The sequence below is a fragment of the Rhinopithecus roxellana genome, chromosome 2 (assembly GCF_007565055.1).
Source record: "Rhinopithecus roxellana isolate Shanxi Qingling chromosome 2, ASM756505v1, whole genome shotgun sequence".
NCBI lineage: Eukaryota > Metazoa > Chordata > Mammalia > Primates > Cercopithecidae > Rhinopithecus > Rhinopithecus roxellana.
Window position 1 is genome coordinate 167858279 of NC_044550.1, and position 12707 is coordinate 167870985.

The window sequence follows — 12707 nt, forward strand, 5'->3', positions numbered from 1 at the left end:
AACAACCTATCTCTGAACTGTCACTTCTTGCCTCCCATTTATGGCACATATCCTGTATTTCACTTGACAGCATCCCAAAAGTTCGGTGAAAATCTTGTTTTTTGTGTGTGTTGCACAAAGATTATATAAAAATATATATATATGAAGTTTGTTACTTGGAGACCAGGAGTGCCAGATTCTAAAATGTCAGGATTATTTTGAAGTTAACAAGAAGGAACTACTGTGTAACAACAAAAAATTTTTTTTTCTTCAAGTTTTATTTTAAGTTCTGGGGTACATGTGCAGGATGTGCAGGTCTGTTACATAGGTAAACGTGTGCCATGGTGGTTTGCTGCACAGATCATCCCATCACCTAGGAGTTAAGCCCAGTATCCATTAGCTATTCTTCCTGACACTCTCCCTCCCACCAGTCCCCACTTTGACAGACCCTAGTGAGTGCTGCTCCCCCACCACGTGTCCATGTGTTCTCATCATTCAGCTCCCACTTACAAATGAGAACAGGCAATGTTTGGTTTTCTGTTCTTGTGTCAGTTTGCTGAGAATAATGGCTTCCAACTCCATCCATGTCCCTGCAAAGGACACGATCGTGTTCCTTTTTATGGTTGCATAGTATTCCATGGTGTATATGTACCACATTTTCCTAATCTAGTCTATCATTGATGGGCATTTAGGTTGATTCCATGTCTTTGCTATTGTGAATAGTGCTGCAATGAATGTATGCATGCATGTATCTTTATAACAGAATGATTTATATTTCTTTGGGTAGATACCCACTAATGGGATCGCTGCATCAAATGGTATTTCTGCCTCTAGTTCTTTGAGGATTGCCACACCATCTTCCACAACGGTTGAAGTAATTTACACTCCCACCAACAGTGTAAAAGCATTCATTTTTCTCCACAACCTCGCCAACATCTGTTGTTTTTTGGCTTTTTAGTAATTGCCATTCTAACTGGCATGAGATGGTATCTCACTGTGGTTTTGATTTGCATTTCTCTAATGATCAGTGATGTTGAGCTTTTTTTCATATGTTTGTTGGCTGCATGTATATTTTCTTTTGAGAAGTGTCTGTTTATTCCTTTGCCCACTTTTTAAAGGGTTTTTTTTCCTTATAAATTTGTTTAAGTTCCTTGTGGATTCTGGATATAAGACCCTTGTCGAATGGATAGATTACAAAAATTTTCACCCATTCTGTAGGTTGTCTCGTAACAAAAATTTAACTTGGAATCAAAAGACCCTTATTTAAATGATCATGGGTTTTGGTTACAATCCAGCCATATTTTAGACAAATAATAAACAATAAGTACAATCAATATGTTAAAATCAAGAGTAAGTGTGTTAACAAAGTATGGTAAGTGGTGATAAGTGTTACGGGACAAAAAGCAAAAGTAAAGCAAGGTAAGGGAAATCTAGGAAGCATGTAGGGAAAAAGTGAATTCTAATTTTCAACAGGGTGGTCAGGATGAACTTATTGAAAAGATGACATACAAGAAAATGTTTGGAGGAGAAGTAAAAGTTATGCAGACAGATATCTCCAGGCAAATACTTGAGGAAAAACATTCCAAGTAGAGGAAACAGTAAGTACAAAGGCCCTAAGACAGGTGTGTATCAAGCATGTGTGATGAACAGCAAGGAAATTGTCTATTAGATCCTCGGGTAACAGAAATAATGTCAGGTAGGAAGACATCTATAGATGTTTCCAAGTGTAGGGTTTCAAAGAGGTCTGACCTGGAAATATAAATCTGGGAGTTACTGGACTACAGAGAATATTTAGAGCTAGGGGACTGCAGGAAATCACCACGTATCATTTTATGAGCATTTTATAATGGGTGCCTACTATGCGTCATCTGTGTGCCAAAGAGAGAGACAGAAAGAGAAACTCAGCTTCACAAAATACTCTGCTAGTTTAACTTTAGTTTAACCAAAGCAATGGAGGAAGGCAGGAAGAGAAACACAGATCATCCCCAGTCATAGTTTTTTTTAAAAAAAAAATTAAAGAAAGTTAAGAAAAACAGATTGTGTGTAAAATATAAGTAATCTTAAATCTGGGTCTTAATCTAGATAATTAACTTGCAGGCACCTGATAAATGTCTCAGATCCTCCTTGTCAATTCATTCACTAACATTATTTTCATCAATCTGTCCATCAAGAAATCCGTGACATGCAATTATTAAAAAGTCAGAAAACAACAGATGCTGGAGAGGCTGTGGAGAAACAGGAACATTTTTACACTGCTGGTGGGAGTGTAAATTAGTTCAACCACTGTGGGATACAGTGTGGAGATTCCTCAAGGATCTAGAACCAGAAATAGCATTTGACCCAGCAATCCCATTACTGGGTGTATACTCAAAGGGTTATAAATTATTCTACAATAAAGACACATGCACATGTATGTTTATTGCAGCACTATTTACAATAGCAAAGACATGGAACCAACCCAAATGCCCAGGATAGACTGGATAAAGCAAATGTGGCATATATACACCATGGAATACTATGCAGACATAAAAAAGAATGAGATCATGTCCTTTGCAGGGACATGGAAGAAACTGGAAGCCATTATCTTCAGCAAACTAACAAAGAAACAGAAAACCAAACACCACAGGTTCTCACTCATAAGTGGGAGTTGAACAAGGAGAACACATGGACACAGGGAGGGGAACAACACACACTGGAGCCTGTTGTGGGGTGGGGAACAAGTGGGAGGGAGAGCATTAGGACAAATACCTAATGCATGCAGGGCTTAAAACCTATATGACGGGTTGACAGGTGCAGCAAACCACCGTGGCACATGTATACCTAACAAAACAAACCTGCACATTCTGCACATGTATCCTAGAACTTAAAGTAAAATTTAAAAAATTTAAAACAAGAAATCCATGCCATGGCTTGTATGTGGGTTGGAAAATGAATCAAAGGTACAATGCATTCTGACAGTTTCAAAGAGGAATGTAGCTTGTCCAGACTATGCTAATGTGGACCCTCACAGTTCCTTGTGCCAGCAATACTTTATCAAGGACTTCATACGACAGCTATGTTTTGTTCTATGAAACTGAATATTTGATTTTTATCATAATCATTCCTAAAAATAGTGATTTCATCTCTAATATATGAGTTGAATATTAATCGTAAAAGAAATCTTAGGGAGGACAGCATAATTTTGATGCAATTCTAGTAGCAATCCCTGAATAGCCTTTGCTTCAACAGTTTGGAATATGTATTGTTTAGGTAGCCAAGGCAGCCTAGAAATATCTATTTGAATCTATATGGTAGGGAGATCAATAGTCCTTCTAAACCTGGGTGATGGGATATTTGTATACTAGGGCAGCTATAAACTGAAAAATCTTAAATATGGGACTGAAAATATGTACAATCACCAAACAACACTCATGATTTGTGTGTGTGTGTGTGTGTGTGTGTGTGTGTGTGCGCCCCTAGGTTAAGGTCCTCTTAAACATAAACTAATTCTAGTTAGCTTTCCAAAGCAGAAGGAGAGAAGATTTGAAAAATACTAAGGTAATACATGAAGGATGGGTTAAAGTTCAGGTTTTATCAACCTAAGCCCTACTGACATTTTGGACTGGATAATTCTTTGTTTGGGGGTGGAGGCGAGGGTGTTTGTGGGAGAACTGTACATTGCAGAATATTTAGCAGCATCCCTGGCCTCTTTCTGCCAGATGCCAGTAGCAGCCCCCTAGGTGTAATAACCAAAAATGTCTCCAGATATTGGCAAATATCCCCTAGAAGCAAAATTGCAAGAGCCACTAGTTTAAATGATCAAAAGATGGGAAGGTCAAGGATATTGCTAGTCTCTGAAACAACTAAACCAGATATTTAAAACTCCTCTAGAACTCTCTTAACTCCTACTTGTTTTGTCTGCATTTTAGCCTTAATTTTCTCATTGCAGCTCAGCAATGAAAACTGGCCACCAACAGCTCCTGAGCTTTGTTTGCTGAAATTCAGGCCTCTGGACTAACAATAATTCCTTTTTCTAATTCAACTTTAAAAAACCTTAGGAAAGGGTTCTGATTGGCCTGATTTGAGTCTGGTTGCTACCTCTGGTCTGTGACCTCGAGGGTAGAAGATATTATGGAAACACAGCAGCTTGTACTGAAACCACTTGATTGAAGCCAGAGTGGGGGATCAGTTCCCAAGAAGAAGGAAGGTACTATTGTTGACAGAAGGGTGGTTTCGGGACCAAGGATAGGTATCTGCCACAATCATCTACTGCTGATTAACCAGCACATCATAGAGCAAACAGCCAGGACATTAACAGTCCTTTATAATACCAAACTAGATTAGCTTTTCTGCATTTGAGGCACGTTTGTGAGTCAATACTCTGGGAAGCATGAGTTGGTAAGTAGCTAAGCAGATTACACAATATCTAAGCTTGAAGGTTTTTTCACCAACGTATCTTAAAGTGACTTTCTGGATGACACATTTAAGTAATCTACAAATGAAAACTGGGAATATTGTCACTAAATATTGCTCTAAGTTAGACATGGCAAAAAGCTGGCAGTTGGTATGTTTTGTGGGCTATTAATAAAATATACTTTTAACATGTGACTCTGCCTCAATCAACAGAAGACCATAATTGACCAACCATTGCTCAATTTGTGGGCTGACAGAAAACCAACTGTTTGTCTTGAAACTCCAACTGGGTTTGAGAATAAAATCCAGGAATATAATAATAATATACATATCAAACAGACATAAGGGCATTCAATTTCGAATTTAAAGAAGGAAGCAGTCTAAGTTGAAAAATTTTAAGACTTCCCAAAGAATGAGAGGAGACAGACACAGGAAATCCTTCCCTGATTGTCTCTTTAGGAAATCTCAGAAATTTGATTCTATGTTAAGTAAAGAAGTACCTGTATTTTGAGAGTGGAGATTCAGATAGAGGATGGGCTTCTGTCTGGTCTGGATCTCAAATCTCAGCTTTGCCTAGGCAAGCCAGAGCTCATAGGGTTTCCCATTCATCTGGGATCTTCCAGTAGAAGTAGACTCAAGTGCCTGATTACAGTTTTATCCCAGAAGCAGCACCACTTCATCCAGCCAGGAGCCAATCATAATCAAACTACAGAGAAAAAGGTTTGAAGAAGGAAAGGAAAGTGTGGGGGATTTCCACCAACAGAGTTAGACTGCTTCGTGGAAGTCATCTTATGGTCATGGCTCTCACTGCTCTGTTCTTGGATCTTATGATTGCTTTTAAGGGCCACATTCCCTGGTGAGCAACATAAAGGTATAGTGATATTTTCAAAGGTCATAAGTAGATTATTTAAATGTGACACATTGAAAACCTCTAAAATCAAGTTAGTAAAAATCACACTGCTACATCTTAAACAGATACCTGACAAAACAGCACGGCTGATGAAATTTTTAATGCTGAGTCAAAACCACCCCAGCACTCAATATTGACAGCAAAGCCAGAGGTCTGGGATATCTCCTTGCTATGGCAGTAATGAATTGCCAGTTGACTGTGATCAGGCAATCACAAACTTCTGTTTTTTTCTTATAAAGACCGATGTTCCATCACTGCTTTTATAAATGATGTGATTTCTTCCCCCTTTTAACCTGAGGGCAAGGGTGTGATAAAGACACTGAAGACCTCAGTGGGGGTAAGGACATGCAATTATGTTAAGAGTCAGTACTGGAGAAAGAACTGTTGAGAGGGCACCTTCCATTGCAGGTGAGAATCCAGCCTAAAGGAGACGTGATCATCAACCACACACTTCAAAATCCACATGGCCAGGACTTGTACATTACGGCTTCACTGTATCAAGCGGCACCTTGAAAGTAGTGAGTATTCAATACTGTTTACTGACTCTTTCTGAAGGCTTCTTTATGAATCACGAAGAAAAAGATATAGTAGATATATGAATCAGAAAAATGTTTCTCAGTCTTCTCACAGCAGATGGAGAAAGCAGTTGCATAAAAATTGCCGTAAGTAAAGCTATCAACTTCTTAAGCACAGCAACAGATAGTGCAGCTTCCATGGAAAATGGATAAAATTTAATGGATAAATTTTATTCATGAATAAAATTCATTCTATCATTGGTCTCATTAAAAAAATTTAAAGTGAGAAATTTTAAAAAGTTCTATTGTTCAGTTATTTGGTTATGGCGAAAAAGAGAGTTATATGTTACTTAGATGTGATTTCTACTAACTTTTAAAAATCCTTCACTCCTACCTTTCAATACTAAGATCCCAAATGGATGATCCACTCTGTCCTCATTTGGTCAACAAGGAGCAAGTGCCTGTCACAAGCCAGGCACTGTGTTTTAAGCAGTAACACAATGGGATAGGATAACATCCATCTAGTCTTTGATCTGAAGGAGCTTACAATCCAGTGGAAGTGGTATAAACAGGTTAATCAAAGAATCAACGAATATAAAATCAAACCACCAAAGGAAGTACCCATACATTAGGTAATGAAAGCAGGAACTAGGAGGGGGCTCTGGTCTGTGGGGGAAAAAAAAAAAAGAGAAAGACTAGAGAATGCTTTCTTTGGATCAGATAAGGGGGTATATGAAAGAGGATTCAAAGGGTCTCTCAAGTTCTCAGATAGGAAGACTAATCTTTTGCCTTCTCTATGAAGATCCTAAGAAGCACACAACGGAGGCTAATTATAACAATAGTTCCATAAACTATTGTTTGGAATATAGTTTGGAAGGAGGGAAGGAAATCATATTATCCAAGTGTTTGCAAGTAAACGTCTCATGAAAACATTCAACATAAGGTACTTGTAATCCTCTTTAAGTTTCACTTTCTCCATATAATTCTCAGAAAGTACACTCATGCAACCAAATAAAACTGCTTCTCTCCCCAATGACAAAGTCCTTAAAAGTTCCAAAGGATAGTGAGACCTAAAAGAATAAAACTTATTAATATAACATACTAGGAATGGTTGTAAAATTTCTAGAAAAATTCATGGCTTAATATGCAATGATTACTTCTAATAATACCTCAAAACATTTATTTCCAGTGCTAATTGTAATGTGAATAACTGCGAATACTAAATAATGGAAAAAAAGGCTTTGACTACCACATAAGCAGTTCTAAAAATTGTGGTCATCTTTTGTTTGCCTTGTGTTTTAAGAAAAACTTGAACAGCCAAGGTTCCCGGATAAAATGTAAATACTTTGAACTGGCTGTGGTGGTTCATGGTAATTAATTCTTACTCAAAGATTCATCAGATCATAAATTGACTTTATTAAGAGAAATGATTTGAAATGGACTTTGAATACCATACACTGTCTCTTATATTGGATACCAGTCTGATTAGTAAATGAAATAAAAATGTGTACCCAGAAAAAACTATAAGACATTTGATAAAAGAGAGACAGACGTACTTTAGCAGTCTACACATATTTTTGGAGACATTAAGTGTACAAAGCAACTGGAAATTACCTATAGTTTTCTAAATTTAAGAAGAAAATAAATTATTTTTTCCTAGCACATAAAAAAGAGTTATAGTCAGCAGCAACATTTTAAAGGCTACTTAAAAAAAATACTACTCACTGGTAAAATCCCTTCCCCCACCCCATGCAGTCTTTTCTCCAGTGCAAATTATTGATTTGCAGACAAGAATAAGTATTCCGAAAACAGCATCTGATTACAGCATAAGCTATAGCTGATACAAAACCTTTTGTGACGAGAAAAGGCAGTTTCTCAAATCTAGAAGGCAAAACACCAAGTAGCAAAAATGAATCCTTTAAGAACTATCAAACCAAACAAAAAATAAAATTAGATATAAATTCAAGTTTTAGACTGTGGTCAATTGAGGTCTAGACAAAACCCTATGTTTGTTCACTGCCTAGTCTCCAGTCTGCTCCAAGTTTGAAAAGGTAATTGAACACAGTCTATAATTACTGGATTAGACACAGATGGGCTCTGTACATTTCAGGGGGAAAAAAGCACTGTTTTGATTCATTTTATGATTGCCTGTAAGGTCAGACTTTTCAAAATGTACTTTCATCTGTTAAATGGTTTCTCAAATTCCCTGGGGTATATCTTCAATAACTGTGATGTTTTAAGCAATTTGGGCCTATCAGATCCTGTCTTTGAATATAACTAGCTGCCCATTTTCTAGTATTATAAATGTGCATGTAGGTTAATTGCTACATCTCTTACATATTTTCTGAAGTTGCAGCTTTGGAGGAAAAAATTGAAAAATTATGCCTCTTTTCCAACAGGAATTGGCCATATTGATGATTTTCACATAAGAAAAAAATCTTTAGCTATATACAAAGTCCATGAAAAATATTTTCTAGCTGACTCAAGTAAAAACAGAAACAAGGAAACATCAACATTCTGCATTTAAGTTGTAAGCAAAGTAATCTTAGATAGATACTTGCAACTGAATAATTTATAAAACAATGCATTCTTGACTAAAGTGCTACGTATTTTTATTTAATAACTATAAATAAATAGGAAATATTTTGTCTGTGCTAACATTAAAACTATTTTCCAATTAAAAAAAAAAGAAAAACTCTAAACGTAACATTCTGTATCACTTGCAGTAATAATGCTGCTATTATATAGCAATATATTATAAATTCATAGTGAAAAATAGTATCTAACTTGGAGAATTCAGTATTTGGTCCCTTCAGTGTAGTGCCTATCTTATTTCCAAACATCCCATATTAAAACGATTTATGCAATAGCACTGACAATACACAAAATTTGTATGAACATTTGTGGCATACTCAGTAACATCGATTACAATGCCACAGTCTTCTTTGCTTAGTATACTTTATCACAGAAAGTTGGTTCTCAGGCTGAGATTTGGTCACAGGAAGTCCCGACTGTATCAATCAAATAATCCTTTGGAAAATAGCTATAGAATTCCCAGGGCTGTTCCGAACCAGCGGTACTGGGGCTTATCAGTACATTCTTCCCCTTATTCCCACCGACATCATGACATCAGGTGCTTCTGTTTTTTCAAAATCTCCTTTCCAATTATAGCTTCATTTTCTATTCCCCAAATTTACTTCAGTTAGCTACTGTGATACTAAATAGAAACACCCCAACGTCAGAAAAATAATATGAAGACAGTGTAGAAGAAAGAATAATCCCCAAAAGTTTGTATATTTTAGGAAGTTGGTTTTTTGTTGGTGGTGTGTTTTCACACATAAGGAAAAGGGGGATTTATAGTCACATAATTAAAACCTAAGTTGACATTCTTCATAAAGTCACACATGTATGCAGAAAGCTTTATAATTAAAACAAAAAAATTTATAACCATGTTCAAGAAAATCTAGCAATTTTACTAACACTCTTTACAAAATGCATAAACGTGATTTACTTATAACCTCTTCTTGTTATAAAACCAAGAGTTTCTAAACCACACAGGTAATCCTGTGTTTTTAAAAACCACTAATTTCAAAAGAAGATAATATTTTACAGAGACAAATGTTCATTTCACTACCTACATGAATATAGCAATCACCATTCCCTTTATAAGTGTTTTTTAGTTTTTATTTTTTTTTGAGACAGTCTCGCTCTGTTGCCCAGGCTGGAGTGTAGGCGCGGTCTCGGCTCACTGCAACCTCCGCCTCCTGGGTTCAAGCAATTTTCCTGCCTCAGCTTCCCGAGTAGCTGGGATTACAGGCGCCTGCCACCATGCCTGGCTAATTTTTGTATTTTTAGTAGAGACCAGGTTTCACCGTGTTGGCCAGGCTGGTCTCAAACTCCTGACCTTGTGATCTGCCTGCCTTGGCCTCCCAAAGTGCTGGGATTACAGGCATGAGCCACCACACCTGGCCCATAAGTGTTCTTATAAAATGTTGCAAATATAATGATCTCGCATGTGCTAAGGAAGTGGCTTTAAAACTTAAATACATTATAAATGTGTTACATCTTTACGCAAAATGAACAACTGCCCCAATTTATATTTCAGGTATATACGGATTTTCTTATAACGGTTTGTTAAACGTAAGACATACCTGTATTAAGTGACTAAAAGCACAGAGAACCATGTAAATGCTGTAGAAAATTATTAACAATTTCCATTCTTACTCTCCTTAGAGCTCATGTACAAAGCCAAGATAATATCAGAATAAGGCATTTGTATAGAACACTATGACAGAACTTTGGCCTTGTTATTGTGCTGTTTAATTCTTTCTTCGAAAGGGTGTATATAAACTGAGTGCAACAAGCCAATCTAAATGGTAAAACTCCCAAGGAAGAAAATTTCTCTAAGTAAATCTATTTGTGAATTTAAATGTGAGTTTCACAGGACTGGTTACCAAAAATTGTGCCTTAATGTAGATTATAAACACATCACTACTTAAGAAAACATAAGGGTTTAAAAAAAAAAAAGATATACAAGCTATAAATTAACTCCTTCCTTCCTCTCTCCTTTCCTTTCTTCCTTAATTTCTTTAATTTCATTTCCAAAGTCACAGAAAACATATCTTACAAGATTATAAAATAATGAATTTGATATTAACTGCATCAACAACATCCAGTTCTAGCCCAGCTCTAGCTCACAACAGTTTACTTATACACACGTGTACTTTGTTTTATGACATTAGCGCTCTAAATAAATTCGGAGCTTAAAATCATAAAACTGACTATAAGAAACAAAAGAAAGCCTGGAAAGATTTCTTCTTCGCCTGTCTCAAAAAAGGTCTTTCCCTTTTTAAACAATTTACATGATGTTTTATGGTCCTTTTAGAAGAGAATTATAGTAAATGGCACTCCAAGTGGGTTGTGTGAACCCACAAACCACTCTTCATAAAAACTGCTATAATTTTCTAGGACAGAGACAATAAAATATCATACATAAGCCAATGCAAAATCACAGTGTGACCACAGTAACAAACACATTATTTTCTTGAAAATTAAGCATGATAAAGCTGACAAAAAGATGACAAAGAGAAAAATCCTGACAGTTTACTCAATATACTTAACACACAAGCATTTACAGAATTTTCCTCCATTCCCTAAGTGACTTGAAATACAGGTGCTAATCTAGGACTCAAGTTTTTATACATAGTTCATCTATTTTTAATAAGAGATTAAGAAAATTATTAACTTCATCTGTAGCTCAAGGAACACTTTAAATAACCTAATCAATCTATCTAAAGCTGCTAACATTTTTGTTTCTAGTCAAATGTTAAGCTTTATGGAAAGTCCTAACGAAATTTTCAGGAGATGCATTTTCCATTTCAGACCACTAGGGACCAATAGGTGCCATCCACTCCTGAGTCAGTTACTGAATAGTTAATAGAATTAACATGCTGCAAAAATAAGCATGTATTACCTTCTCCCTAACAGAACCAAATCATTAGCTGTAAAATAGCTGCGAAGAACCGAATGCTATATAGGCAAAAAAGGGAATGCTCAAATGAGATTTTAAAAGGACGAGTAGTTCAAATGGTGTAATTGTTGAATCATCATCTACTCTGGAAAACTTTCTACTTTCCCTTTCCCCATGGTAGAATTATTGAACAAGAAAACTGAAATACTAAAACCATGCTTTTCTAACTTAAAGGTGGACGAAACCGCAATACCACACTGATACAGAAAAATAAAGCCTGCCTAATACAATTCCCTGTAGCTGATCCCAGCAGCTTATTGCTAAGTCAGGCATGATACTGAAATTAGGATTGGTGAGCCAAGCCAAAATATCTATAAAAGAATATCATTTATCTTATGATGCAGTAATAATAGTAAAACGAAACAGCATTTTCTACTTAAACCTGTTCATAATTACAAATTCCAGTTACAATGAACGATTTAAAATACTTGCAACATTCCTTCACAGTAAAACATTGGAAGAGAATTGAAGTGAAATAAACATGAATCCCGGAAACAAGCTAACTGGTACAAACCTTAACAGATACATTTTATTGCTTTTCCGATTCTTACAGTAAAATGGTTGCTCGTAACAAATTATGCTGAAATTAAACAGTATTTTTGCATACAGCTCAAATAACCAACTCTTTCCCAATAGGGTGCTGTTAAGGAGCATCTCAAATTCCAGGAGAATATGACAGTGATTTGATTAAATCTGTTAAGATGTCGTACACAGGTATTTGGTCTCCTTCCTTCCACACACAAAAAATATAGTAAGTGCAATTCTAAAACAGTGAGCTAGAGAACAAAAGTTGAAGACATGAAATGTGTACTCATCAAATCCTTTCACATAAAAATGCACTTTAAATATTTTTGCTTCTATACAGACTTTAAGAAATAAGATACCTAAAAAGCTATACTATTAGATGTAAAGAACAAATAGCTAGTTTTAAGTAATGTGCTATTAAAAATGAATTCATTATTCTTGAAGTTAAAGTTTTGTATTATAAAATATGTCGTTGCATTTGTTCAGACAGTCTAGCTGGCCTTTGTTTGTGTTTACTGAAAACGCCTTCCATATACTTAAGGCCCCAAACCAAAGCTTCTCAAATGGAATCTGCAGAGAAAAAAAAAAACACTGATTCCAAAAAGAAGACTGTGCAAACAATACATAGTTCCAAGATAAATAAATCTACTCAAAGCAACAAAACTTCCTCCAGGTTAATCAAAGACTCCTGCCTAGTGAAATACATCTTTCAGAAAACATAAGATGTCCACATGTTGAGGACTTACAATCAAAATGATCTTCAGTATCTAAAAAAAATTCATCATTCCAAAAACAACATTGTAGAATTTATATAGTCTTCCAAAAAGACTTGAACAATCTTTGAAGATGCAAAACA

At 35.9% G+C, this 12707-nt stretch overlaps 1 protein-coding gene across 3 annotated transcripts in view; it reads right to left on the reverse strand.

Annotated features, from left to right (window-relative positions):
- Positions 1–12707, reverse strand: part of STX18 (syntaxin 18) — a 122074-nt gene that overhangs the window by 88287 nt on the left and 21080 nt on the right. The gene's annotated exons all lie outside the window — the stretch shown is intronic.